Source organism: Podarcis melisellensis (assembly GCF_964234715.1).
Source record: "Podarcis melisellensis genome assembly, chromosome: 7".
Classification (NCBI taxonomy): Eukaryota; Metazoa; Chordata; class Lepidosauria; order Squamata; family Lacertidae; genus Podarcis; species Podarcis melisellensis.
This window is the reverse complement of record NC_138539.1, coordinates 2,409,898-2,435,794: the sequence shown is the minus strand read 5'-3', so window position 1 is coordinate 2,435,794 and position 25,897 is coordinate 2,409,898. Positions and strand designations below refer to the sequence as shown.

Below are 25,897 nucleotides of genomic sequence, written 5' to 3'. Positions count from 1 at the left end.
ATGGCTTCACAAAAGTGTCCCGAGATTTTCTTTGTTTCACTGCCCTGTGAGAACAGATGAAGACATGGCTGTATCCAGGAGTTTTCTGCGGCCTCGTGGTCACATCACCCATGAGAAGGATGCTTATGTAGAAGACTACAGAGAGGCCATGATTTGGCTAAATTCTGAGGGACCTTAGAGTGGGCAGGGGGGTGAGATGCCTCAAGGTAAAGGAGAAATGTCAGAGCCTGTCGGGTCAAGCCAATGGTCATCTGGTCTAGCATCCTGTTCTCACAGTGGCCAACCAGATCATAGAAATCGCAGGATCATATAATTGTTGAGTTGAAAGAGACCCTGAGGGTCATGTAGTCCAACCGGTGCAGGAATCACAACTAAAGCATCCATGACAGATGGCCATCCAACCTTTGCTTAAAAACTTCCAGTGAAGGAGAGTCCACCCCCTTCCAATTGTTAGGATATTGATATTCCATTCCACCTAAACAGATGTGTGGAGCTGTTGTGTGTCATATGTCTGTTTACATTCCAGCACAGCTTGCTGGGAACTTCCGTTTGTGCATAGCTTTTGCGTGTCGAGGTCCCCAAGCCACCCCTCAAAATAAATTCACAATTCACACATAATTTTTGTTTCAGGTTTTTGGCATAATTTTGGCCACAACTTTATTGAAATACATAATCTGTGAGTGGATGCTTAGGCATTGGTTAAGACTATCTGTCCCCCCGCCTGGGACAGAACTGATTTTCTGAACACCCTTGGAAGCCAGTGAAGGGAAAGCAATATTGGGGATCAGTTGAGCTGAGTGACAGGCCCTCATCGCTCAACCAACCTGCCCCCCAAGGCTTGCCGGCCCTGGTCCCATTCCAGGGATTGGACGAAATTGTGGCAAGCCCCAGGATTCCTTTAACGGAATTCCCTTCCACACCACCATTGGAGGGGCAGGCCCAGCCTATCCTGACCCCCACCTCCACCAATTTCTATAACCAATGCCTAACCGCAACCTTACAAGTTGTGACGAATTGCTAAGTAGTAGGCAAAAACCAAATGGCACCAGCCAATCAGCCAAATGGACAAAATTCCTCCTAGGCCCCTGCCCCAACGGCAGACATCCCCATGACAGAAGAAGAAGAGTTTGGATTTGATATCCCGCCTTTCACTCCCTTTAAGGAGTCTCAAAGCGGCTAACATTCTCCTTTCCCTTCCTCCCCCACAACAAACACTCTGTGAGGTGAGTGGGGCTGAGAGACTTCAGAGAAGTGTGACTGGACCAAGGTCACCCAGCAGCTGCATGTGGAGGAGCGGAGACGCGAACCTGGTTCCCCAGATTACGAGTCCACCACTCTTAACCACTACACCACACAGGCATAGCAAGGTCAACCGGAACACAGGGCGGGCGGGCGGGCGGGTGATCCGATGCACTCAGCAAAAGAGAAAGGAAAAGCCCCAATATTTAAAGCCTTTGGTCCCACCCACCACATTGCAACATGCAATTTGCCCCAGCAACCCGGCCATCCAATCATTGCCCCAGGCCAACTCACTTTTACCCACCTGGCAACAGAGGGTTGGCTTGGCAGACCCCACCGCAACACGTGCTCTCCTTTTAGGGAGAACACGCTTTGCCCTTATGCATTTTAACCTGTATTTTAAACTGGAGTTTTTCCCCCCTAATATGTTTTTACTGTAATTTTCCTGGTGTTAGCCGCCCTGAGCCCAGCTCTGGCCGGGTAGGGCGGGGTATAAATAAATTTTATTAATTATGATTATTGTTATTATTTAGCATTACAATTAAACAGGTCTCTCTCTAATTATGATAGCTGTTCCCCAATGCCCCAGCTTCATATTCTTTTAAAATATTTCATTCAAATGATGCTATTGTGACCGTGTTGTTAGCATTCCTGACCAATCCTCTTTTCAAGCCATCCCGGTTGGTGGCTGTGACCCCCTCCAGTGGCAGGGAGTTCCATGGTCTAACTCTGTGCTGCGTGGAGAAGGACTTCATTTTATGTGTCCTGAATTTGCCAACAAATTATCCTCAGCTCCCCAGGCAGCATCCCCCAGAAGCAGCCTGTAAATCTGAGCTGCTGCTCCAGACTCCTGCTCCAGACTAAGTGGGGTTAATAAAGGAACATGCCACCAAGGGATTGTGGGAAACACTAATGATGAATGATTGACAAGGCACGCTCTTGGCTTTATCCCCTCGCTCTGATGGACTCGAAACTAACACGCCTTCCTTCCTTCCTTCAGGTTCGCGTTTCCAACTCTTTGCCAAAGTGGGAACGGAGCAGAATTACCGTATTTTTTGCTCTATAAGACTCACTTTTTCCCTCCTAAAGAGTAAGGGGAAATGTGTGTGCATCTTATGGAGCGAATGCAGGCTGCGCAGCTATCCCAGAAGCCAGAACAGCAAGAGGGATTGCTGCTTTCACTGTGCAATGATCCCTCCTGCTGTTCCGGCTTCTGAGAATTCAGAATATTGTTTTTCTTGTTTTCCTCCTCCAAAAACTAGGTGCGTCTTGTGGTCTGGTGCGTCTTATAGAGCGAAAAATATGGTATACTAGGAATTAGAGGGGATGTAATAAAGATACAAGGGACGCGGGTGGTGCTGTGGGTTAAACCACAGAGCCTAGGACTTGCCGATCAGAAGGTCGGCGGTTCAAATCCCTGCGACGGGGTGAGCTCCCGTTGCTCAGTCCCTGCTCCTGCCAACCTAGCAGTTCGAAAGCACATCAAAGTGCAAGTAGATAAATAGGTACCGCTCCAGCGGGGAGGTAAACATCATTTCCGTGCGCTGCTCTGGTTCGCCAGAAGCGGCTTAGTCATGCTGCCCACATGACCCAGAAGCTGGACGCCAGCTCCCTTGGCCAATAAAGTGAGATGAGCACCGCAACCCCAGAGTCGGTCACGACTGGACCTAATGGTCAGGGGTCCCTTTACCTTTAATAAAGATACAAAGAATGGGTGGGGGCACACACTGTTATTTGTTTATTGTGTTGTACAGTGGGAAAGATGGGCGACAGACACAGCTCTTTTAAGCAACAGCTCTTTATTACAGCAGTTAGCACTGCTCTAAGTCTCTCTGAAAAACAGTGAAGCTGGCTGCCTTATATAATGCTAAATAACTTGTAATCCTCGTTAGTAGAGTGGTAAGCATCCCCATCTGTCACACGGGAGACCAGGGTTCGATTCCCCAATGCGGAGACCATTGGCTTTAAGGACGCAGGTGGCGCTGTGGGTTAAAGCACAGAGCCTAGGACTTGCCGATCAGAAGGTCGGCTGTTCGAATCCCCACCTGGGGGTGAGCTCCCATTGCTCGGTCCCTGCTCCTGCCAACCTAGCAGTTCGAAAGCGCGTCAAAGTGCAAGTAGATAAATAGGTACTATTCCGGCGGGAAGGCAAACGGCGTTTCCGTGCGCTGCTCTGGTTCGCCAGAAGTGGCTTGGTCCTGCTGGCCACATGACCCGGAAGCTGTACGCCGGCTCCCTCAGCCAATAAAATGAGATGAGCGCAGCAACCCCAGAGTTGTCTGCGACTAGACTACAACAACAACAACAACAATAATACAAGAACAACAACAACAATTTATTTATACCCCGCTGATCTGGCTGGGTTTCCCCAGCCACTCTGCCTGCCTTTTGCCCTAAAGTCCCAGGGTGGGTTGCAGCATGAAAACCCAATATTTCATTTCTCTGTAATAACCATTTTTTTCCGCTCTGCATCGTTTTCTTAAGTTGTATAACACAGCAAATCAAACATAGGAACACAGAATTGTAGGGTTGGAAGCGATCACTCCACCCCCCTTGTCATGCAGGAACCACAGCTAATGAATCTCAGAAGATCCAGGTAACTCCCGACAAGTGAGCTTGACATCGATACCAGGGAAGGTCCTAGAAGAGAGAATTCAGCAGACAGTGTGAGCACTTAGAAAAGGAAGCTGTGATTATTAAGACCCAGCAGGGGGTTTCCTCAAAAACCAGCCATGCTAGATGAATCTCATCTCTTTCTTTCTTTCTTTCTTTCTTTCTTTCTTTCTTTCTTTCTTTCTTTCTTTCTTTCTTTCTTTCTTTCTTTCTTTCTTGAGTTACAAGCTTGGCGGATCAGAGGAATGCTGCGGACATAGAATCATAGAATCATAGAGTTGGAAGAGACCCCAAGGGCCATCGAGTCCAACCCCCTGCCAAGCAGGAAACACCATCAGAGCACTCCTGACATATGGTTGTCAAGCCTCTGCTTAAAGACCTCCAAAGAAGGAGACTCCACCACACTCCTTGGCAGCAAATCCCACTGTCGAACAGCTCTTACTGTCAGGAAGTTCTTCCTAATGTTTAGGTGGAATCTTCTTTCTTGTAGCTTGGATCCATTGCTCCGTGTCCACTTCTCTGGAGCAGCAGAAAACATCCTTTCTCCCTCCTCTATGTGACATCCTTTTATATATTTGAACATGGCTATCATATCACCCCTTAACCTCCTCTTCTCCAGGCTAAACATGCCCAGCTCCCTTAGCCGTTCCTCATAAGGCATCATTTCCAGGCCTTTGACCATTTTGGTTGCCCTCCTCTGGACACGTTCCAGTTTGTTCCAGATACACATAGTGTATTGATTTCAGTAAGGCTTTTGACAAAGTCCTCCATAATATTCCTGTGAGGAAGTGGGTAAAATGCGGGTTGAACAAGGTAACTGTTGGGTGGAATTGTAGCTGGTTGACTGACCAAACCCAAAGAGGACTCATTAATGGATCCTCGTCATCCTGTGGAAATGAGTTTGGAATTGATATCCCGCCTTTCACTCCCCTTCAGGAATTTCAAAGCAGCTCACATTCTCCTTTCCCTTCCTCCCCCACAACAAACACTCTGTGAGGTGAGTGGGGCTGAGAGACTTCAAAGAAGTGTGACTGGCCCAAGGTCACCCAGCAGCTGCATGTGGAGGAGCGGAGACGCGAACCCGGTTCACCAGATTATGAGTCTACCGCTCTTAACCACTACACGAAAGGTGACAAGTGGGGTGCTGCAGGCTTGTGTCCGTTGTTGTTCAGTGTCTTTATAAAGGATTGGGACAAAGGAATTGAGGGGATGCTCATCAAATTTGCAGATGACACCAAACTGGGAAGGGTCGGTAATGTTGCATTGGACAATGTTCCCCACCCGTATAGTTATAATCCATGGGTTGCCATCTGATTTTATTCTGCTCCAAATTTGATTTAAAATGTATTTTAATCAACTGATTTATGTTTTTAATGTATCATACTTTTATGTTAGCTGCCCTGAGCCCGGTCCTGGCCGGGGAGAGCGGGGTATAAATAAAAATTATTATTATTTGAAGAAACCAGAGGCCTTTCTCCTGGGCATGGTTGGCCAATTGGTGCCAAAGAAGGATAGAACTTTCTTTATGTATGCAACAACAGCAGCAAGAATACTCATCACAAAGTATTGGAAGACACAAGATCTACCCACCCTGGAAGAATGGCAGATGAAGGTGATGGACTATATGGAACTGGCAGAAATGACTGGCAGAATCCGAGACCAGGGAGAAGAGTCGGTGGAAGAAGATTGGAAAAAAATTTAAAGACTATTTACAGAAATATTGCAAAATTAATGAATGTTAGAATGATGTTGGAATGAAGCTAAGTGGTTTTAGCAGTAAGTTACAAAGGAGTATGTAAAAAATGGATTGTTAACAGGTGAGAATGTAAAGTTATAATATATTAAGATAAAGGATTAAGATAAAAACAAAGAGGGAAAGGATTTGCTGAATTAACTAACTGAACTGGAATACAAAAAAGGGAGGTGTGAGGAGGTCAGGGAAACAAGTAAATGAAAGATAAGACATGGAAAAATTGATTTGTTTTTAATTGTTTTTATTTTTCTGTATTTTGTATCTTTTGATTCTTTTTTCTTTCTTTTTCTTATTTTTGTAATCTTTTTTGAAACTTTAATAAATATCATTTAAAAATTATTATTATTATTATTATTATTATTACAGAATCAGAATTCAAAATGAGAGAACTGGGTCCAAACTAACAGAATGAATTTCAAGAGGGACAAATGTCAGGTTCTGCACTTAGGCAGGAAGAACCAGCTGCACAAATATAAGATGGGTAGCCCCTAGTTTGCCAATAGTACATGTGAAAAGGATTGAGGGGGTCTTAGTAGACCACAAGCTGAACACGAGTCAACAGTGTGATGCAGCAGCAAAAATAGTGAATGATGTTTTAGGCTGCATCAACAGAAGTATAGTATCCAGCTTAAGGGAAGTCATAGTACCAACTCTAATTTGCTTTGATCAGACCACACCTGGAATACTGTGTCCAGTTCTGGGCACCACAATTTAAGAAGGATATTGACAAGCTGGAAGGTTTGCAGAGGAGGGCAACCAAGATGATCAAGGGTCTGGAAACCAAGCCTTATGAGGAATGGTTGAAGAAGCTGTGTATGTTTACAGAAGAGTAGACTGAGAGGTGATATCATAGCCATCTTCAAATATCTGAAATGCTGTCCCGTGGGAGATGGAGCAAGCTTGTTTTCTTCTGCTCTGGAGGGCAAGACAGGAACCAATGGTTTCAAGTTATTCCGACTAAACCTCAGGAAGAACCTTGAAAGCCCTATACGGCCCAGGACCCTCATACCTACGGGACCGTCTCTCCTGGTATGTCCCACGGAGGACCTTACGGTCTTCAAACAAAAACATCTTGGAGGTCCCGGGCCACAGGGAGGTTAGGCTGGCCTCAACCAGAGCCAGGGCTTTTTCAGCTGTGGCCCCGATCTGGTGGAACGCTCTGTCACAAGAGACTAGGGCCCTGCGGGAATTGACATCTTTCCGCAGGACCTGCAAGACGGAGCTGTTCCACCAGGCCTTTGGCCAAGGGACAGTCTGACCCCCCTCCTCTGGTAATCCTCATAGCACTCCAGCCCAGTGGTTGCCATTAATTTGATTCTGAATTGCTTTTAGAATGAATTGATTTTAGAATGCTGTGTTACTTTTATTGTTGTTAGCCGCTCTGAGCCCAGCTTCGGCTGGGGAGGGCAGGATATAAATAAAATGTTGTTGTTGTTGTTGTTGTTTGTTGTTGTTGTTCTGACAGTAAGAGCTGTTCAGCGGGGGAACAGTCTCCCTCGGGAGGTTGTGGTCTCTCCTTCCCTAGAGGTATTAAGCAGAGGTTGCACGGCCATCTGTCATGGATGCTTTAGTTGAAATTCCTGTATTGCAGGGGGTTGGACTAGATGACCCTAAGGGTCATAGAATCATAGAGTTGGAAGAGACCACAAGGGCCATCGAGTCCAACCCCCTGCCAAGCAGGAAACACCATCAGAGCACTCCTGACATATGGTTGTCAAGCCTCTGCTTAAAGACCTCCAAAGAAGGAGACTCCACCACACTCCTGGGCAGCAAATTCCACTGTCAAACAGCTCTTACTGTCAGGAAGTTCTTCCTAATGTTTAGGTGGAATCTTCTTTCATGTAGTTTGGATCCATTGCTCCGTGTCCGCTTCTCTGGAGCAGCAGAAAACAACTATAAGAGGAAGCGACAGCCACTAACCTGGGTGGCAATGAGGCTACTATTTGTGACATGGCATCCCTTTAGGTGTCTTTGTTTTTGATTTGGGTTTGCCATGGCCCACGGCTAATATAATAAAGTTATTTGGATTGGATTGGGTGGCATTGGAAGACGATTAGAGGAGAATCGGGCTCTGTGTAGCTACTAGTCACAAAGGCTATATTCTGGCTCCACGGTCAGAGGCAGCCATAATAATAATAATAATAATTTATTTATACCCCGCCCATCTGGCTGAGTTTCCCCAGCCACTCTGGGTGGCTTCCAATCGGGTGTTAAAAACAATACAGCATTAAATATTAAAAACTTCCCTAAACAGGGCTGCCTTCAGATGTCTTTTAAAGAGAAGATAGCTGCTAATTTCTTTCATATCTGAAGGGAGGACGTTCCACAGGGCAGGTGCCACTACCGATAAGGCCCTCTGCCTGGATTCCTGTAACCTCACTTCTTGCAGGGAGAGAACCACCAGAAGGCCCTCAGAGCTGGACCTCAGTGTCTGGGCTGAACAATGGGGGTGGAGACGCTCCTTCAGGTATACAGGACCGAGGCCATTTAGGGCTTTCAAGGTCAGCACCAATACTTTGAATTGTGCTCGGAAACATACTGGGAGCTAATGCAGATCTCTCAGAACCGGTGTTATGTGGTCCCGGTGGCCGCTCCCAGTCACCAGTCTAGCTGCCGCATTCTGGATTAGTTGCAGTTTCCGGGTCACCTTCAAAGGTAGCCCCACGTTGAGTGTATTGCAGTAGTCCAAGCGAGAGATAACTAGAGCATGCACCACTACGGCGAGACGGGCAGGTACATAGCTGTCAACTTTCAGATTTGAAAATAAGGGATCAGCAGCCTCGAATAAGGGATCAGCAGCCTCACCTGTCCCGGGGACAGTCTACGGGATCTCTAACAATCCAGGATAGCAGATGGAAATGGTGCTGGAATAAGGGAATTCCCTGCCAAAAAAGGGAAGGTTGAAAGCTACGGGCAGGTAGGGTCTCTGTGTGCCATGCTTCTGAATCTGTCTGTGCCTGCCATGGTTTTAAAATGCATGACTTCCCCCAGCAAAGAAGAAAAATCCTGTCCCGAAATCGGCTGGCGGAAGACAGATCCCAAGCATGGCATCATTCCAACTCAATTCTTTTCTATCTCACGAGCATCCTCTGTTCCCCCTCTCTCCTTTTGCACCTATAAAGCTCCGGCCTGAGAGATTCCACTCGGCTAATAAGGTTCATTTCGTGGGAGAGGGAGGGCGGCGAGCGAGCGCCAGCCGTGGGTCGCCGTCCCCCCCACCCCACCCGCCCCTCTGTGGAGCCCCCCTCCCATTGGCTGCGTCCCTCCCTGTTGATGCTCTGATCAATTACTCATCAAATCTTAATGGATGCTCTAACTCAAGTGTGGCATCTTAATCAGAGCGATGACTGCGGAGTGTCAGGACCATCGACTGGGGAGAGCTCGGACAAATGATCCCATTGACTTTCTTGGCAGGCGGGCGAAGCTCCCTCTAGCCAGGGCCGGTGTCACAATGCCTCCTAGCGGCCGCTGGGAAGACAGCTGAAGAGAGCAGGAAAGGGTGGGCAGAAGCAGGGGGGGAGCTCTTGTTCATCCATTCCCTCGGGGGGGCAATTCAGGGCCACTTCAGTCATTACTTTCCCTCCTTCAGACCCTCCTTTCTTCTCCTGGCTCGGCCTGGTTTCTCGCTGCCTTGCGGTTTCTCTGCACTGAATTTGTACAATTGGTTTAAGTAAAATGGGATTCGGGTGGTGCTGTGGGTTAAACCACAGAGCCTAGGACTTGCCGATCAGAAGGTCGGGGGTTTGAATCCCTGCGACGGGGTGAGCTCCCGTTGCTTGGTCCCTGCTCCTGCCAACCTAGCAGTTCAAAAGCATGTCAAAGTGCAAGTAGATAAATAGGTACCACTCTGGCGGGAAGGTAAACGGCGTTTCCGTGCGCTGCTATGGTTCGCCAGAAGCGGCTTAGTCCTGCTGGCCACATGACCCGGAAGCTGTACGCCGGCTCCCTCGGCCAATAAAGCGAGATGAGCGCCACAACCCCAGAGTTGGCCACGACTGGACCTAATGGTCAGGGATCCCTTTACCTTTACGTAAAATGCAGCTTGCACACATTTGCTCCTAGATCTCACAATTTGGGGCTTATCCAAACTTACCTTTGTCCTGTTCTTTCCAGGCATGGTTCATGCATTAAAGCTTTTTTTCCAAAAGACCTTTCCCCCACCCCCCTTGAAAAAACCACTCTTTAAAGTTCAACTGGAGCAAACGGCAATCCATGGGAAACTGACGTTTGCTTTGATTGAGAGCTAAAGAGAGAGTTTTCCCTGGGGGTGGGGGAAAGACAAAACTGCTCAGATACGGAGTTTTTAAGTGCAGACCTTTGCTTGGAAAAGTAAGTGTGGATAAACCCTTTGCTGCCGGGTACAATAACGAATGCATTTTGATTTATTTTGGAAGTGAGACGAAGTGTGGCTTGCAAGGAACATTTACATCATGGGAATTTGCAGATTTGCTTTCTGGGGCTGTGGGGAACTGCAGATGCATTCAGGCCACCTGCCTGGATGGCTTTGAAAGAGGATTAGAAAAATTATGCTGGAGAGAACCATTGACGGCAACCAGCCATGATGGCTGTGCTCTGCGCCCTCCACAGTGGAGAGCTCCGGGATCCAGTCAGCCACTGTGAGAACAGGATGATGGAACAGATGGGCCATTGGCCATTGATCAGACTTCATATTTTCTGCAGCTTCCCCTCCCCCCCAAATCAGGGAAGGTGGGGTGCAGGGCCAAATTCTCAGCTGGCCTGCCCTGTCTCTTTAAGATTGGGGGAGCACTGGGGGCACCTTGCCTTCCCACTCCTAACATTTTGGAGCCAGCCCTGCAAAAAATAAAAAATTAAATATGCATGTCAGGATTCAGACATACATGCAGAAGGAGGGCCTGCTGGAAAAGGCCAATGAAGAAGAAGAAGAAGAGTTTGGATTTGATACCCCGCCTTTCACTCCCTTTAAGGCTAACATTCTCCTTTCCCTTCCTCCCCCACAACAAACACTCTGTGAGGTGAGTGGGGCTGAGAGGCTTCAGAGAAGTGTGACTAGCCCAAGGTCACCCAGCAGCTGCATGTGGAGGAGCGGGGAATCGAACCCGGTTCACCAGATTACGAGACTACTGTTCTTAACCACTACACCACACTGGCTCTCACAATGGTCCATCTACTTGAGCATCCTGTTCTAAATTAAAACTAGCAGTAAACAAAATGAATGAATGAATGAATGAATGAATGAATGAATGAATGAATGCAACAGCATTTTAGATACCTGAGTAGGCTTTTCTAAACAAAAATGTCTTTGTTGCTGTTTAGTCCATTAGTCTTGTCCGACTTTTCGTGACCCCCTGGACCAGAGCACGTCAGGCACTCCTGTCTTCCACTGCCTCCCGCAGTTTGGTCAGACTCATGCTGGTAGTTTTGAGAACACTGTCCCACCATCTCGTCCTCTGTTGCCCCCTTCTCCTTGTGCCCTCCATCTTTCTCAACATCAGGGTCTTTTCCAGGGAGTCTTCTCTTCTCATGAGGTGGCCAAAGTCTTGGAGCCTCGGCTTTACGATCTGTCCTTCCAGCGAGCACTCAGGGCTGATTTCCTTCATAATGGAGAGGTTTGATCTTCTTGCAGTCCATGGGACTCTCAAGAGTCTCCTCCAGCACCATAATTCAAAACATCAATTCTTCGGCGATCAGCCTTCTTTATGGTCCAGCTCTCACTTCCATACATCACTACTGGGAAAGCCATAGCTTGAACAATACAAGTACACTCTCCATTCCTGCAGTCTCCAGAAACCTGTATTCACTGCTGCTTCCAATTGTGGAGTCAGAACACATCAGCATCCTGGCAAGTAGCCGTGGGTAGCCCTCTCCTCCATGAACTAGTCCAATTCTCATTTAAAGTCATCCAATATGTTGGAAATCACAGTCTCCTGTGGGAGTGAGTTCCACAGTCCAATTCTGCACTTTGCAAAGGAAGTCCTTACTTTTCTCTGCCCTGAATCTTCCAACGTTCAGCTTCATCGGGTACCCTAGGGTTATGACAGAGGGGGAAACAACTTTTCATTATCTTACGCACCTTTCCTCTAAAATAAACTGCTGTTACCTTTTCCCCAAGGGGAGTCGCTTCACCCCCTCGATCATTTTGGGGGGGGGAAAGCTTTTCCAACTCCACCCTATCCCAGCCTACAACATCCTCACCTCGAAGGCTGCCTTGGACCAGAAGAGAGGAAGAAGATGGGAGCCAAATCACAGCTTGGCAAGAGATGTCCCCTCGAGACAGCATCTCTCTTCCTGATGAACGGCTGCCTTCAGAAGGCTCAATGCGAGAGAGATGGATGTGCTTCTCCACCCCTGCCAAGGAGCTAATCTCCTCTTGCTATAGATCTGCCCAGGCGGTCGTGCTTCTGACGCAACCGAGCTGGAGAGCACACAGTAGCACATGGCTCTCCCTCTTTCCCCATTGAAATATACTCGGAGTCGAGAGTGGATTTCATGCTCTTTATTCAGCTCATAGTGGTGAGGAGGAATGGAAGTTCCCCCAGAATGTCTGTTTTATATACATTATTTACACAATGGGCCCCACGTGATTGGCTAATTCCCGGATTCTCCTGTAGGCCAATCAGGTTGCGGATTCACTTCCACCTGGAGCTGGATTGGGTAGCTCCTGTGGACCAATCAGACTGCTGCATTCTGGGTCCTATTGTTCTAAGACCAATCAGACTGCTGCATTCTGAATCCTATTGTTCTAGGACCAATCAGACTGCTGCCTTTTGGATCCTATTCAACTCAGTACATAACAACCATCCAGAGCAGGCATCCCCAGACTCGGCCCTCCAGATGTTTTGGGACTACAACTCCCATCATCCCTAGCTAACAGGACCAGTGGTCAGGGATGATGGGAATTGTAGTCCCTAAACATCTGGAGGGCCGAGTTTGGGGGTGCCTGATCCAGAGTCTGCATGTGGAAGCCTGCTCAGGAGGAGAGGCTGGTCAGGAAGACAGCAACGCCTCTGAATACCAGACGCTGGGAACCACGCGAGGGAAGACGGCTCCTGTGTTCTGCAGCGGGAATAATGTGATGACACTGTAATCATAGCTGACAACCTTCCCTTTTTTTGCGGGAAATTCCCTTATTCCAGCGCCGTTTCCCGCTGCTTCCCGCTGCTATCCCAGATTGTTAGATATCCCTTAGACTATCCCCGGGACAGGTGAGGCTGCTGATCCCTTATTTTCGAGGCTGCTGATCCCTTACTTTCCAATCTGAAAGTTGACAGCTATGGTTGTAATTTACATGATTCCACCACAATGGACAGATAGGCAAATAATGTGGCCGTTGGAGGAAAATGAAAGGCAGCAGAACGGAAACGGTGCTGCATGAGATTAGTACAGGACTAGGAAACGATTCCTCTTTGCGTCCTTATTCATAACTGTAGCTGCTGCCTGTCCTGATCTGCTTTTAAATGAAACTGTAATGGACCACGGATTGCAAATCCACCCACATCTCTGGCTGCAAGTTGCTGGTTTTTCCCCATCCATACCAAATACCAGATGCGTTCAGACCGAGAGAGGTGATGTAGCTCTAGCCACACTCTGCCTGTTCCCTTGTCCCACCACCACCAGTAAAATGACAGGGAGGAGATCCACGCAGGGCACTGGCAGCCCAATGACATGGGGAGTGTGGGATTAACACTTGATATTCTGGAATCCTGGCAGGGAAGGACATTAGATTAGACAGCAAGGACCTTCTTAAGTGAGCCTTCGTTCTGTTTTACTTCCTGGGAGGTTGTACAATAGGGAGCATTCGCCTTGCATTCATCCTGGTTTCTTTGTGAGCTGTCGATTCATCTTCTTATTCTGCATTCATATCTCAATGCATTTCCCCACCATTTTCCTAACCGCAAACAGTTCATTTCTCTTGCTGAGCTAGAATGACAGTGTTAGGGTTCCAAGGGGTTGCTCGAGAGCAAGCAGGCAAATGCCCCTGTGCTTGGCTGCAAAGCCTTGCTTTTGATGCCAAAATAAACTTTATCTGTCCAGAGCGCCACTCTCCCGTGGCTGGCTCATTCACTGGCTCATTCACTGGCCGAGTGGGCGGCCCTTAAACCTGCCCCAGCAAAGTAATTTCTTGATGCCCAGTCTGCGCCTCCCCTCTCAGTGCGAAAGCTTACTGCGCAAGGAGGACGTGGGAAGCTCTTTGGGGAAGGTGGTTTTGAGCTACCCAGAGGCCTCTTGGGCTCAAGCCTTTAGTCCCACCACCGCTGGCCCTCCTAGATCTCCCGCTCCCTCTCCAAACAAACCAGTTCCTAACCTCGCACTGTCTCGGAATATGCAGATCCTATTGACTTCTGCTGAGGTCAGTGTCTAAATTTATTGACCCAAAGCAGGAATATTGACATGCGATGCAACCGAGGTCAATGAGCGTCCCTCGAGGGACCATAAATTTTTGGTATTGACTTCGGCAACAGAAGTCAATAAAGGAATGGTTAATATAAACATTGTCTTACAAAAATTAATTCCCAGTGACATGGGTTTTGCCTGCAATTTTTATGGTGAAATATGGAGTCGCTTGTCAGTCATGCCTGAGGAATGAGGAAGAGTATCTGATTATGGTGAGTAATGAAATTGTCGGGTTTGGGGGAAAGCAATGGAGTCCGGTTATAATTTAATTTAATCTGTTTTCCGTGATGGAAGGGATGCTTGCAGTGATGTCAGTTTGGTCTCAAGTGGGAAGAAAAGTACTTCTGGCTTACCTTTAGGCTGTTGCTTAACCCTGCTAACTGTTTTTTTACTTTTATTTGCTACCAGAAATGTTCTGGGTTACTATACCAATCACAGACATTGGGGGGGGGGTGTCCCCCCCATCCAGGAAACTCAGAGGTGAGCTTCAGCCTCTGATCATTGCTGCAATCACCACATACAGGTACGGAGTTCTAGATATGGAGCTTGTCGTTGTTCTCTTGGGACACGGGTGGCGCTGTGGGTTAAACCACAGAGCCTAGGACTTGCCGATCGGAAGGTCGGCGGTTCGAATCCCTGCGACGGGGTGAGCTCCCGTTGCTCGGTCCCTGCTCCTGCCAACCTAGCAGTTCGAAAGCACGTCAAAAGTGCAAGTAGATCAATAGGTACCGCTCCAGCAGGAAGGTAAATGGCGTTTCCGTGCGCTGCTCTGGATCGCCAGAAGTGGCTTAGTCATGCTGGCCACACGACCTGGAAGCTGTATGCCAGCTCCCTTGGCCAATAAAGCGAGATGAGCACCGCAACCCCAGAGTCAGCCACAACTGGACCTAATGGTCAGGGGTTCCTTTACCTTTATAGTTCTCTTGTAGCGCTACCTCTCTTTTAAATGGGAACCAGTGTAGGCAGTGAAGGTCCTGTGTGAGTAATAATAATAATAATAATAATTTATTATTTGTACCCCGCCCATCTGGCTGGGTTTCCCCAGCCACTCTGGGCGGCTTCCAACAGAAATGAAAAATACACTAAAATGTCACATATTAAAAACTTCCCTGAACAGGGCTGCCTTCAGATGTCTTCTGAATGTCAGGTAGTTGTCCATCGCCTTGACATCCGGTGGGAGGGCATTCCACAGGGCGGGCACCACCACCGAGAAGGCCCTCTGCCTGGTTCCCTGCAACTTGGCCTCTCGCAGGGAGGGAACCGCCAGAAGGCCCTCGGAGCTGGACCTCAGTGTCCGGGCAGAACGATGGGGGAGGAGACGCTCCTTCAGATATACTGGACCGAGGCCATTTAGGGCTTTAAAGGTCAGCACCAACACTTTGAATTGTGCTCGGAAACGTACTGGGAGCCAATGTAGGTCTTTCAAGACCGGTGTTATATGGTCTCGGCGGCCGCTCCCAGTCACCAGTCTAGCTGCCGCATTCTGGATTAGTTGTAGTTTCCGGGTCACCTTCAAAGGTAGCCCCACGTAGAGCGCATTGCAGTAGTCCAAGCGGGAGATAACCAGAGCATGTACCACTCTGGCAAGACAGTCCGCAGGCAGATAGGGTCTCAGCCTACGTACCAGATGGAGCTGGTAAACAGCTGCCCTGGATACAGATTTGACCTGTGCCTCCATGGACAGCTGTGAGTCCAAAATGACTCCCAGGCTGCGCACCTGGTCCTTCAGGGGCACAGTTACCCCATTCAGGACCAGGGAATCCTGGAGTGTCTGGAGGCGGTTAGAGGATGGATGGCAGCTAACAGATTGAGGTTGAATCCTGACAAGACAGAAGTACTGTTCTTGGGGGACAGGAGGTGGGCGGGTGTGGAGGACTCCCTGGTCCTAAATGGGGTAACTGTGCCCCTGAAGGACCAGGTGCGCAGCTTGGGAGTCATTCTGGACTCACAGCTGTCCATGGAGGCGCAGGTGAATTCTGTGTCCAGGGCAGCTGTTTATCAGCTCCATCTGGTGCACAGGCTGAGACCCTACCTGCCCGGATACCATCTCGCCAGAGTGGTGCATGCTCTGGTTATCTCCCGCTTGGACTACTCCAATGTGCTCTATGTAGGGTTACCTTTGAAGGTGACTCGGAAACTGCAATTAATCCAAAATGCAGCAGCTAGACTGGTGACTGGGAGCAGCTGCCAGGACCACATAACACCGGTCCTGAGAGATCTGCATTGGCTTCCAATATGTTTCTGAGCACAATTCAAAGTGTTGGTGCTGACCTTTAAAGCCCTAAACGGCCTGAGTCCAGTATACCTGAAGGAGCGTCTCCACCCCCATCATTCTGCCCAGACACTGAGGTCCAGCGCCGAGGGCCTTCTGCTGGTTCCCTCGCTGTGAGAAGTGAGGTCTTTGACTATGCTACCACTCAGTGGATTTGTAACTGGCTGACTGACTGAACCCAAAGGGTGCTCATCAATGGTTTCTCTTCATCCTGGAGAAGAGTGACTAGTGGGGTGCCACAGGGTTCTGTCTTGGGCCCGGTCTTATTCAACATCTTTATCAATGATATGGATGATGGACTCAAGGGCACCCTGATCAAATTTGCAGATGACACCAAACTGGGAGGGGTGGCTAACACCCCAGAGGACAGGATCACACTTCAAAACGACCTTGACAGATTAGAGAACTGGGCCAAAACAAACAAGATGAATTTTAACAGGGAGAAATGTAAAGTATTGCACTTGGGCAAAAAAAATGAGAGGCACAAATACAAGATGGGTGACACCTGGCTTGAGAGCAGTACATGTGAAAAGGATCTAGGAGTCTTGGTTGACCACAAACTTGACATGAGCCAACCGTGTGACGCGGCAGCTAAAAAAGCCAATGCAATTCTGGGCTGCATCAATAGGAGTATAGCATCTAGATCAAAGGAAGTAATAGTGCCACTGTATTCTGCTCTGGTCAGACCTCACCTGGAGTATTGTGTCCAGTTCTGGGCACCACAGTTCAAGAAGGACACTGACAAACTGGAACGTGTCCAGAGGAGGGCAACCAAAATGGTCAAAGGCCTGGAAACGATGCCTTATGAGGAACGGCTAAGGGAGCTGGGCATGTTTAGCCTGGAGAAGAGGAGGTTAAGGGGTGATATGATAGCCATGTTCAAATATATAAAAGGATGTCACATAGAGGAGGGAGAAAGGTTGTTTTCTGCTGCTCCAGAGAAGCGGACACGGAGCAATGGATCCAAACTACAAGAAAGAAGATTCCACCTAAACATTAGGAAGAACTTCCTGACAGTAAGAGCTGTTTGACAGTGGAATTTGCTGCCCAGGAGTGTGGTGGAGTCTCCTTCTTTGGAGGTCTTTAAGCAGAGGCTTGACAACCATATGTCAGGAGTGCTCTGATGGTGTTTTCTGCTTGGCAGGAAGTTGGACTCGATGGCCCTTATGGTCTCTTCCAACTATGATTCTATGATTCTAGGTTACAGGGAACCAGGCAGAGAGCCTTCTTGGTGGTGGCACCTGCCCTGTGGAACGCCCTCCCAGCAGATGTTAAGACAATAAACAACTATTTTAATTTTAAAAGACACCTGAAGGTGGCCCTGTTTAGGGAAGTTTTAATGTCTGACGCTTTGTTTTTGATATTTGGTTGGAAGCCGCCCAGAGTGGCTGGGGAGACCCAGTCAGATGGGTGGGGTATAAATAATATATTATTATTGTTGTTCACACCCACAAACACACTTCCCAAAAGAAGAAAGGTCAGATGAAGTATGTCTGCATCAAGATGTCACAGATGCCGCATGAAGTCTGGAGCTTTGAAAAAGGCTTTTGGGTGAGCAAGTGGGCCTCGTTTTCTTGCTGCAGGGTGAAGCAGCAATCCCCCCCCCCCAAATAAGGGCCTGCATTCGAATTCCCACCAAGGCAGATCCTCACAGTCTGTCCCTGCTCCCCCCCCCCCCCCGTCTGCTGGAAAGAAGCAACTCAAGTATCCTGAACCCGGAACCATCACTCATTTTTGAACTTATTTCAACATATATTTTAAACAGCTCAGTAATTTAAACAATCCAATAACTTAAATTGCTGGCCATAGTTAAGAGCCCCTTGAATTATTAAAGCTCTTAATGTTGTTGGTTATGTAGATATATATATACTTATATAAATATATATATATATGTTTTCCCCAAGTCCACTTTTTGGAATTGTCGGGCCAGCAATCTCAGATGAGTGATTGACGTCTCCGAGCCTGCAAACTGCACCGCTTTGCCAATGCGAGCGGAGATAACGTCTGCCCGCTCCGCAGGGACCGGCCTGACTCTCAGCCCAGGCGATCCCAAACGATATGCTTCCATTCCTACTTTCCCCTGCCTTGTTGCATGTTTGAGCGAGTGGTGTGGCAGCTAGACTGGTGACTGGGAGCGGCCGCCGAGACCACATAACACCGGTCTTGAAAGACCTACATTGGCTCCCAGTACGTTTCCAAGCACAATTCAAAGTATTGGTGCTGACCTTTAAAGCCATAAATGGCCTCAAAGGCCCAGTATACCTGAAGGAGCATCTCCACCCCCATCATCCGGCTCAGACACTGAGGTCCAGCTCCAAGGGCCTGGGGCAACGATTGGATGGCCGGGTTGCTGGGGCAAATTGCATGTTGCAATGTGGTGGGTGGGACCAAAGGCTTTAAATATTCGGGCACTCCACTTTTGCTTTCTCTTTCACTGAGTGCATTGGATCACCCACCTGCGCGCCCTGAGTTCCAGTTGACCTTGCTATGCCTGTCATGGGGACGTCTGCCGTTGGGGCAGGGGCCTAGGAGGAATTTTGTCCATTTTAAAAATAGCATTAACCAACCAAACATCACTGAACCTGGGAACTTACAGTGGTAGGACCATGTTCCTCTTCTTGCTTTCTTCCACAAGGGTGGAATAGAGAAGTCATCGCTAGGAATTGGCAAATCCATCAACTTCCATTTCTTTCTCTCCTTTTTCCTGGTCTTCAGTTCAGTTACCCACATTTTCACACCCCTTTGCAATTTTTAAAAAACATGATGTCCTCATGAAAATTCATCAGAATCTTAGTGAAAATATTCTCGTAACATACACATTTTTGTACACCCCGAATACACCCATCTTTTTTGACGAGCAATTTCCTTAATACAATGTGTTTTGCACATTGATTCCACTAAGTTACATAATTCAATGCACACTTTACCCAAGTGTATGCACCTTTCTACACGTTACTTGGCTGCGGAACAGCATTGCAAGATTCAGATTTTAAACCTGTAAGAGCCGAGTTGGAACATTCAGATCTTGCTTCCAGATAAGAAAGTAAGTGGCATGTCAGAACTTTCTCTGGTAGTGGAAATTCAGATATTGAATTTATCTTGGACTTAAAAGTGTTCTTCTTCTGCAGCACAAAATTAATCCTAATGCTGCTTACCAGAAGCAACAGGACACACTGATGGTGTAGTCTGAAGCAGAGAATCTTCAACTGGCACTTAGCTTTCAAGAAAAAAACTGGATGCAATGAAATAGAGGGAAAATAGCTCTTCTTTCTCTTGAAGACCCTTCAGTAGATCTCACTCAGGATCTGGTGGATGAATCTGAAGAGGAAGGCTTTGATGATTTTGTCATGCCCAGGTCTAGAGTTGCCACCTTGTGAATTAAATCAGTGAGAGGAAATTGAAGAACTTCTGGCATCCTTCTCCATTGTGGCAGGAAAAACTTGTTCTGGAACTGGAAAATGAGGGCTACATGAAAAAGCTCTTAGAATCTTTTCATATGTGTGTTGACTTGGAGATTGCAAAATTTGGACAAGAGCAGCTTTCAAAAGATGGCCAAGTTTGGGGTCATGTACCACTGTGGTCTAAACCACCGAGCCTAGGGCTTGCTGATTGGAAGGTCGGGGGTTTGAATCCCTGCGGCGGGGTGAGCTCCCGTTGCTCAGTCCCTGCTCCTGCCAACCTAGCAGATCGAAAGCATGTCAAAGTGCAAGTGGATAAATAGGTACAGCTCTGGCGTTTCCGTGCGCTGCTCTGGTTCGCCAGAAGCGGCTTACTCCTGCTGGCCACATGACCCAGAAAAACTGTCTGCGGACAAATGCCAGCTCCCTCGGCCAGTAAAGCGAGATGAGCTCCGCAACTCAAGATGGGTGACACCTGGCTTGAGAGCAGTACATGTGAAAAGGATCTAGGAGTCTTGGTTGACCACAAACTTGACATGAGCCAACGGTGTGACGCGGCAGCTAAAAAAGCCAATGCAATTCTGGGCTGCATCAATAGGAGTATAGCATCTAGATCAAGGGAAGTAATAGTGCCACTGTATTCTGCTCTGGTCAGACCTGGAGTACCGTGTCCAGTTCTGGGCACCACAGTTCAAGAAGGACACTGACAAACTGGAACATGTCCAGAGGAGGGCAACCAAAATGGTCAAAAGCCTGGAAACGATGCCTTAGGAGGAACGGCTAAGGGAGCTGGGCATGTTTAGCCTGGAGAAGAGGAGGTTAAGGGGTGATATGATAGCCATGTTCAAATATATAAAAGGATGTCACATAGAGGAGGGAGAAAGGTTGTTTTCTGCTGCTCCAGAGAAGCGGACACGGAGCAATGGATCCAAACTACAAGAAAGACATTTCCACCTAAACATTAGGAAGAACTTCCTGACAGTAAGAGCTGTTCAACAGTGGAATTTGCTGCCAAGGAGTGTGGTGGAGTCTCCTTCTTTGGAGGTCTTTAAGCAGAGGCTTGACAACCATATGTCAGGAGTGCTCTGATGGTGTTTCCTGCTTGGCAGGGGGTTGGACTCGATGGCCCTTGTGGTCTCTTTCAACTCTATGATTCTATGATTCTATGAGAGTTGTTCGTGACTGGACTTAACTGTCAGGGGTCCTTTACCGTTACCTTTACCAGGAGAACGTCTATCATGTCTCCTTTTACACACCTTTTCCCGAAATGGAAAAATCCCAAATGCCTGAGCTTTTCTCCTCGGGGAGTGGCTCCGATAGACCTTAACTCCCCCTCCCCCATTTTTTTAACACCCAAGCAAAACTTGCAAGGCCGGCCACGGCCACCCTCCCGGCCACGGTGGCCGATTCCGCAATGCAGGTCTCTCCCTTCCTGAAGGCTTCATTTGTTTACATTTGCTTGGTGCTGCGACAGGACAAAGTAAAAAGTTTTAATATTCCTGGGCATGAATTTTTAATGCCTGGCTTTAGCCCTCGTGTCATTACGCGAGCATTTCAGGGAGCGTGCGCTCCGTTCAGATAATGCTCCTTTAAAGGAAAGAGAGAGAGAACCCCTTACCTCTGCTTCCCCCACAGTGGCCATTAAATTATATACCGGCGCTTCTCCTGTGTATAACATCATGCTGGCGAAGCAACTTCCCCCGCGAGCTGGGACTGCTCTCCGGCCTCCCCCCTCGGCAGCACGCAACTAATGGCACGCTGATTATTGAGGTCAGAGACGCGGCCGCCTCTCAGGAACTTGGTTATTCATCTAAATTAGATCTTTTCCTGCGGCTGGCACAGCCACTGCCTTCGCCGCTGCCACTGCCACCAGCTTGCCATCGGCTGAGCAGAGGGACACAGGGGCTGAGAGGGCAGAAGAGATGGAGGGGGGCTGTCTGCGGGAAGCAGTGGCACAAAGGGGGTTGGTTGGGTGACTGCATGGGGTGCTTCTGCAGGCAGCTAGGCCCTCTTCCTGACCACCCTGCTGAGTGCACACTGGTGCGCCGTCAGTGGACTAGGGGGACTAGACAGGCTTTGGAGAGAGCTGTTGTTCTGATTTGTTACGTCACGTCTTGCCCTGCCCTATCGCATGAGGAACGATTCAGAAGCAGAATGCAGAAGGGGAAGGAGCTTTGCAATGAGTGTTGGCGGGATTTGGAGAGGGAAGCCATCGGATTCTTAAATAATAATAATAATCCATTACTATTCGCGAAATAAGGCAGTGGAAGAGTTGAGCTCAATCAACTCTTTCCCATTGAGCCTGGAAAAGAGGAGACTGAGAGGGGATACGATTGCTGTTGTTGTTTAGTCGTTTAGTCTTTTCCAACTCTTCATGACCCCCTGGACCAGAGCATGCCAGGCACTCCTGTCTTCCACTGCCTCCCGCAGTTTGGTCAAACTTATGTCCGTAGCTTTGAGAACACTGTCCCACCATCTCGGCCTCTCTCGTCCCCTTCTCCTTGTGCCCTCCATCTTTCCCAACATCAGGGTCTTTTCCAGGGAGTCTTCTCTTCTCATGAGGTGGCCAAAGTCTTGGAGCCTCAGCTTCAGGATCTGTCCTTCCAGTGAGCACTCAGGGCTGTTTTCCTTCAGAATGGAGAGGTTTGATCTTCTTGCAGTCCATGGGACTCTCAAGAGTCTCCTCCAGCATCAATTCTTCAGCGATCAGCCTTCTTTATGGTCCGGCTCACTTCCATACATCACTACAGTGGTACCTCGGGTTAAGTACTTAATTGGTTCCAGAGGTCCGTTCTTAACCTGAGACTGTTCTTAACCTGAAACACCACTTTAGCTAATGGGGCCTCCCGCTGCTGCCACGCTACCGGAGCACGATTTCTGTTCTCATCCTGAAGCAAAGTTCTTAACCCGAGGTACTATTTCTGGGTCCGTGGAGTCTCTAACCTGAAGCATATGTAGCCTGAAGAATATGTAACCCAAGGTACCACTGTACTGGGAAAACCATATCTTTAACTATACGGACCTTTGTCGGCAAGGTGATGTCTCTGCTTTTTGGACTAGATGACCTTTAGGTCCCTTCCAGCTCTAAGATTCTAGGATTCTATGATGCTTCTGAATACCAGTTTCTGGAGGCCGCAGGAATGGAAAGGGCTCTTGTGTTCGAATCCTGCTGGCTAGTTTTCCACAGGCATCTCGCTGGCCACTGTGAGAATAGGATGCTGGACGAGATGGGCCACTAGCCTGATTCCGAAGGCTATTCTTACCTTCTCATGTTCTTATCTGTCTCACCTGTCTGCTGGTTTATGATCAATCAATTACTCCTGGCCCTCCCTCATGGTTTTCCAATAACACACCTGGAGGGGCCATATATCATCAATTTGCTCTGAGCATCTGTGACTGATTATTAGCAATAAGTGCATATTAATAGCATCTGTGGGCATCATTAGGTAAACAGATTGCATTAAATGGGTGCATGAGAAAATAAATGCAAAAGTTAATCAAGGTGTCACACAATTAGTGGCAGAATGAGATCTCTAAGGGGGGGCTTTCAATCATATTCTCCCCAGTGGCAATCCACACAGTGAGGCTGACGTGATCCAGGATGCGGTCAGAAATTTTGCAAGGGGTTCTGAAGAATTGAACCCTCCAAGACAGCCTACCTTGCTGATGGAGCCGCAGGTCCTTCCCAAAGTTATTCCGAATGTTCAGTCTCCTTTCTTACCATTTGAATCCATTGTTTCGGGTCCCGCCATCTGGAGCTGTGGAAAAGTGCTCCATCTTCCATGTGGCAGCCCTCCAGATATTTGGATATGGCTATCCTATCGCCTCAACTGTTCCTCATAAGGCAGGGATCAGCAACCATTTTCAGCCATGGGCCGGTCCACCGTCCCTCAGACCATGTGGTGGGCCAGACTATTTTTTTTGGGGGGGGGGGGAATGAACAAATTCCTAGGTAAAGGTAAAGGGACCCCTGACAGTTAGGTCCAGTCGTGACCGACTCTGGGGTTGCGGCGCTCATCTCGCTTTACTGGCCAAGCGAGCCGGCGTACAGCTTCCGGGTCATGTGGCCAGCATGACTAAGCGGCTTCTGGCGAACCAGAGCAGCACACGGAAACGCCGTTTACCTTCCCGCCAGAGTGGTACCTATTTATCTACTTGCACTTTGGTGTGCTTTTGAACTGCTAGGTTGGCAGGAGCTGGGACCGAGCAACGGGAGCCTAACCCTTTGCGGGGATTCAAACCGCCGACCTTCTGATCAGCAAGTCCTAGGCTCTGTGGTTTAACCCACAGCACCACCCACGTCCCTTCAGAGAGCTACAGTTCTCATAACAATTTAGCATTTAATCCCTCTTCCAGGGGGACTCTGGGTATTGTTGCTTTGGGCAGGGAACAGGGGGTCTCCTGACAACAAAACTGTGGAGACTCAGTGGGGAGGAACTGAGGCAGGACTGGATTTGAATTCGAATTGGGCCTCACGAGAGTTTAGATCCCAAGCGTGTTTCAATTTCCAGGACTTGTTGTTTAGTCGTTTGGTCATGTCCGACTCTTGGTGACCCCCTGGACCAGAGCACACCAGGCACTCCTATCTTCCGCTGCCTCCCGCAGTTTGGTCAAACTCATGCTGGTAGCTTCGAGAACACTGTCCCACCATCCCATCCTCTGTCGTCCCCTTCTCCTTGTGCCCTCCATCTTTCCCAGCATCAGGGTCTTTTCCAGGGAATCCTCTCTTCTCATGAGGTGGCCAAAGTCTTGGAGCCTCAGCTTCAGGATCTGTCCTTCCAGTGAGCACTCAGGGCTGATTTCCTTCAGAATGGAGAGGTTTGATCTTCTTGCAGTCCACGGGACTCTCAAGAGTCTCCTCCAGCACCACAATTCCAAAGCATCCATTCTTCGGCGACCAGCTTTCCAGGACTTAGCATGTGGAAATAAAGAAAGGGTACCTTTGATCATGTGCAGAGTGTCCTTCATAAGTGCAGGCAGCCCAGGCTCCTCCTCACAAATAGGGATTTGGGTTTCCTTTCTCAGTGTGGGGTTCATGCAAACTTGAACCCTTCCAGAACACCGATCTTAGAAAATTAAACAAGGGACGGGGATAGGCTAGAAGACCCTTTGGGGTCCCAACTCAACAATTCTGTGATTCTAAAAGTTCCTGGGAGGCTCCGTCAGTGGCTGCCGGCCTCACGGCTTCCTTCAGACAGCCTGATCTGGGGAACAACATCAGCCTTACCTCCCAAAGCAAGGAAGGTCTCTCTGTGTAAAGTAAAAATAACAGATAAATCAAGTGTCAAAGAGGGTGGACCATGGCAGATTCTTTCCCACAAGTTTATTTATCACTGTTTTCTCTCTGGGATGCTGACAGGCATGTTGGGGGAGGGAGGGAGGGGGGCAATTACATCGCCTCGCTTGATGGATGAGGCTTGTGGAGGGAAGCAGTTCTTCCTGCATCTTTTAAAAAATGGTCCCTCGGGGAGTGGCTTGAGGCTGGGAGAAAAGCTCCCGGCTAGCCTCTGGCCAACGCACAGGATGAGCGGCATGGAAGGGGCCAAGAGGCGGCCAGAAAAGCCAGCCGTCGCCTCCCTGCTCGGCTCTCCGCAATCCACACTACATCACAATGAAAGCGGAATGAAGGCATACAGAGGGAAAAGGTCAACCGCCAAAGAAAAATGACTCCAGGTGTTTCAAATAAGTGAGCCAAGCTTCATTGTGCCCAAAACGAATGAAATATACTCGGTTATGTACTGAAGTTCTCACCCTGGGCCAGCAGGGGGATACTGTAGATAGTTATGCAAATAAGGGATTGAAAGTGACGTTCAGTGATTGGATAGTTTTAGAAAGTTGTTACAGTAACGTTGTACTGGAGCTCTATATAAGCAGGCTGACTGAGCCCTTCAGTTCTGTCCTGGCCTGTGAATAAACAAGAGCTGTTTGAAGAATCGCTGTGTCGTCTGATATGTTCACCCACAACTTAACACTCAGAGTCGAGAATGGATTTCATGCTCTTTATTCAGCTCATAGTGGTGAGGAGGAATGCAAGTTCCCCCAGAATGTCTGCTTTATATACATTATTTACACAATGGGTCCCACGTGATTGGCTAATTCCGGGACTCTCCTGTAGGCCAATCAGGTTGCGGATTCACTTCCACCTGGAGCTGGATTGGGTGGCTCCTGTGGACCAATCAGACTGCTGCATTCCGGATCCTATTGTTCTAGGGCCAATCAGACTGCTGCATTTTGGATCCTATTCACTCA

General features: G+C 48.4%; 1 protein-coding gene across 1 annotated transcript in view; it reads right to left on the bottom strand.

The window, feature by feature from the left end:
* Positions 1 to 22,573: 22,573 nt before the first annotated feature.
* Positions 22,574 to 25,897, bottom strand: part of GORAB (golgin, RAB6 interacting) — a 187,776-nt gene continuing 184,452 nt past the window's right edge. The window contains exon 6 of the transcript XR_014170352.1: positions 22,574 to 22,591. The gene's annotated coding sequence lies outside the window, so the exon portion shown is untranslated. The remainder of the gene's footprint in view (positions 22,592 to 25,897) is intronic.